The sequence below is a fragment of the Bombus pyrosoma genome, linkage group LG3 (genome assembly GCF_014825855.1).
Source record: "Bombus pyrosoma isolate SC7728 linkage group LG3, ASM1482585v1, whole genome shotgun sequence".
In the NCBI taxonomy this organism is placed as follows: Eukaryota; Metazoa; Arthropoda; class Insecta; order Hymenoptera; family Apidae; genus Bombus; species Bombus pyrosoma.
In genome coordinates, this window is record NC_057772.1 from 16,468,802 (window position 1) to 16,473,441 (window position 4,640).

Sequence of the window (4,640 nt, forward strand, 5' to 3'; positions counted from 1 at the left end):
AAGATGCAGTTAAATGTGGGTTTTTGTTTGGTTTGGGTAACATTACGATCTGTGCTATTTTCCATAATGCAGGAAAATACTGTATTCTTAGAATTGCGTTGAATATTATCGTTGTTAGTCTTATTGCCTTTGGGGGGAGGTTTTTTAAGATTTTTCCATTGATCAAGTCTAATCCTGGTGCTTTACTTGTCTTTGTTGCTTTGATTAAGTTTGTAACTTCTTGCGCTGTTGTGCTGAGTATGGTGCAGTGTTTGTCAATTGCGTTGTTGGCATTTTCCACTTCTTCATGTGTTTGCCCTCCGGGAATGCTGTTATTAATTTCATACGGTGAAAATGTATTTTGTAAGTGCTTTTTTATAGGTAATATAGCATAGCGTAAAACCCTAAATCATATCGCGTAGTGGTGTAAGTCGCAAATGTATGTTACATTCGTGCCACTTAATAATGTTCTTCAATGCTTTTAAATACTAAGGTATTCAAATCCCGAATGCGCCTGATAAAGATCAGGACTTGTATCGAAATAAATAAGAATGAAATGGTTTGTGATAGTGATTGTTTTATATTTGGTTGGTATCGAAACCGAAATGATTCTGATGATTCTCCCTGTTCCTTCATTACAATTCCTGATTTAGGTATATGTGAAATTCGGTGGGGGTTCACAAGGTCCAATCCAAAGAATAACTCCTTCCAAGGAGTATGGGCTCTGATAGTGCCGGACGTCCTCCGCGAGATTGCCAGACTCGTGGAGTGGCCCAGAATAAATGGTCCAAGGGAACTGATGCAAAAAATGCGCACGTGAGTGTAACATCAATCACATTTCAACCTTCAGAGATAAGACATCGACTCCGAGCTTCGGACTCCTTTGGACACATCGCCACCTTATCATCATAGCCTACACCAAGGCTGTGACGCACCTTAGTCCACATCAAAGATAGGATATCGAACACCGAGCTTCGGACTCCCTTGGACACATCACCACCCTATCGTCGTAACCTACACAGAAGCTATGACACATCTTAGTCTACATCATAGATAAGACATCGACCCCCTCGGACGCCTCTCCACATCACAACTTACACCGAGCCCCTCAACATCCTCAAACCAAAATGTATATAAGCCGAGACTTCAGACAGCTCGGGCAGTTCTTGCGCAGCCTTCCCCCGGTTCAGTGTCAGTCTATTGCTTGTAAGTGGTGAATTTATAATAAAGAAGATTAATAGTTGGGTTATCACTCAGTATTCTTTTCTTTTATCATCCAATAGTGACAATTTTACAGTGACATGAGCACTGTGTGTGACATGGCTTTAAATCGTCGCTGTCGAGAAGGGCCTTGTGAAGAGGTTCTTCTCTCTTCGCAGTCCTCACTTAAGAAGACTATGCAGTTCACAAGTTTCGAGGATACATTCGAAATGTCACAGTTGTTCCCTTTTATTGCTTCTAGCTATATTCTTGTTTATGGCTTTTTCATTAATCAAGGATGTCTTTATTATTGTTAAGTCAGAAACTAAAATCTCTCACACGTATCGAATATTTTAAATAACGCGCGCTATCACGACAATGCAAATTATTAAGATTGCGACGATCTACCTTCGGTTATAGTAAAACCTAAATTTCATTTTAATAGTGATTTCAGTAGCTAATAGAGTGCGAATGTTTATGATGTGATGTATCTGTTTCGTATGCGTATTTGTTTAGAGGAGCAATTAAAATAGGAGAACAAACTAACTGCAGAGAAGATTTGACGTCATAACTAATTTGTGATCTACGATTTTTATCCATTTTATTTTTATTACTGAATAAATTTTATTAATTCTCAGGATTTTAATCTATAATCATAATTAGGTGAATCATACATATTAAGATAGATAATTTAACACACAGATGCTTAATAGCTTGTACACGAACAACACCGCTCCTTTCGAAGTACTTCCGAAGTACCCAGCGACGGCCTTTTGTTTACGTGCTTAAGCATTAAAGATAATGACACGTAATGGCACGAGCAAAAGAAGGAAAAAGAGAAAGGATAATGCGCTAGTGTATATGAGATATAATATATAATGTATATGTTCTTGTTTATGTATATCGCCCATTAAACGCGTATAAACCTTAAGTCTTAAGCCCTCAAACTACGACCTAGCAGCTAGGACGTAGCTGGATATTGTACAGCGATAAATACGATCAAGGAAGCACAATATAAACGAACTTTATAACAATATCGTATTTGGTCTCATTTTAATCAGGAAAGCCTTACCAATATGTTAATAGAATTTTTATTAACAAAAAGTAAAAAATAAAGAAGTTGCATTGTTGCATTATCTTACCGATAGGACGGCGATATAGATCTTGAAAGAAAAGTCGCTACTGTATCACGTAACTCGCGTTAGTGGTTCAAGAAGAAAGCATTCCAGTGGTGGAGTTAAAGTATGGACAGTTAATGAATAAATTATTAAAGATAATTCTAGACGAAATAATATTTGGAAACTGGTTTCCAAAATGTTTTTGCCCATGGTGTTCATATACTGATTAGTAGTTTATACTAATTAGTTAATTTCAAGTATATTAAATTTTGTATCCTTTAGTAGTATATATTTTTACATGACTGTGGTCTCGTTGCATCCTAACCCCAGTAAAAAAATATTTTCTGACTAAAATTATGTATTTATTTGTGAGACGACATGAAGCTTGGAATGCTCAGCAGGATTGCCTGGATTTCGTGGTCGCCTGAGATGATTCTTTTTTTTTACGTGGAGGGAACGTTCATAGGTACCCTTCATAGAAACGTTCATAGGAAATCGGACCCTTCTGCCGGAACGCATGACGTATTTATTTGTCATATTTTCATTATGAAATAGTGAAAAAGTTCGATGAAATGTACTTTTTTTTTTATTATTTATTCAAATTTTACAATTTGTCCAGTAGGACATTTGGTAAAATATTATAGCTTAAATATATATAGCACGTGGATGGTTATACCCAGCGGGGTACCATCTTCGTGTTTGTTAGGTTATATCCTTTGTGAGATCTGCTGGGTGTTTCCTTTTCAGTCTTCTTTCTATGCTTGTTGTGTTGATTGTTCCCACAGCCAGTCGGTGCTAATCTTTCTCTGTACTTTTCCGCGCATCTGCTAATCTCCTCCTTGACAGTTGGTATTTCCAGGTCCTTCCGAATGTCCTCATTTCTAACGTACTATGGGGCGTTTATTATTGTTCTAAGAATTTTAGCTTGTATTGTCTCTATTTTGTTTATATGGCTCATTGCTGCTATCCTCCATAGTGGAATTACGTACGTCCAGATTGGTTTTATGATTGTTTTGTATATTTTTATTTATTTTCTATGCCTAATTTGGATTTTCGACTTGTTAGCCAATGCATTTGTCTCCTTGTTGTCTGTATTTTGTCTATTATTGATTTAATATGCTGTTTCCATGTGAGTTGTGATCTATGTGGAGTCCGAGGTATTTGACTTGTCTTGTTTGTATTATGTGCGTGCCGTTCAGTAGGATGTTTGGTGGCATCTGTTTTCGCAGTGTGAATGTAATATGGTTGCATTTGTTGGGGTTTGCTGTTATTTGTTTAACTTGCAGCCACTTTTTTATTTTTGTGACATGTTCTTGTAGTAATATGACTGCTGTTTCTGGGTTAGTGTGCCTGACTAGTACAGCTGTGTCGTCCGCGAATGTCAGTATTTTACTATTGGTAGTTGTTGATATGTTGGCCGTGTATAGTGTGTATAGTATTGGTCCTAAGACGCTTCCTTACGGAACCCCTGCCTTGATGTCTTAAACTTCAGAGTATGTGTCCTTAATTTTTATTACGAAGGTTCTGCTGCTTAAGTAGGATTTTATTAATTGGTATATTTGCTCCGGGAATTGTTTTCTTATTGTTTGTAGCAGGTTTATTTTGTCAAATGCTTTCTCGATGTCCATAAGGAGGGCTGTACAGTATTGTTTGTTTTCTAATGCTAGTATTATTTCATTAATGAGCCTGTGCATTTTCTCTATCGTGAAGTGTTTGTTTCTGAATCCAAATTGGTGATCTGGTATTAATTTTTCCTTTTCTATTATTGGTTTTAGGCGGACGTATATTATTTTTTCTAGTATTTTGGAAAACATAGGAAGTAGGGATATTGGTCTGTAAGATGCTGTTTGCTGTGGGTCTTTGCCTGGTTTAGGTAGCATTATGATCTGTGCTAGTTTCCATAGTTTAGGATAGTATTGAATTCTTAGTATTGCATTGTATATTATTGTCATTATTCGTATCGCTTTTGGAGGAAGGTTTTTCAAGCTTTTACCATTGATTAGGTCGTTCCTAGTGCTTTATGTTTTTTGTTTTTTCGATTATGTTTCTAATTTCTTGTGTTGTTGTTTTAGGTTTGGTGTATTGCTTGTCATTTGAGGTACTAGTGGTTGGCGCATCCTCGTCCGTATGACAATTGAGATTGCTGTTGTTGATATTATGTGGTGCAAATGTGTTGCATAGGTGGTTGGAAAATTCTTCAGCTTGCTCATCGTTGCTTCTTGCCCATGTGTTATCTGCTTTTCTGATTGCTGGGAATAGTTTTATTGGTTTCTTTATTTTTGTCGTGGCTTTCCATAGGGAGTAGTTGGAGTTCTCGTGTGCAGATAGTGTCTCTATGAACTT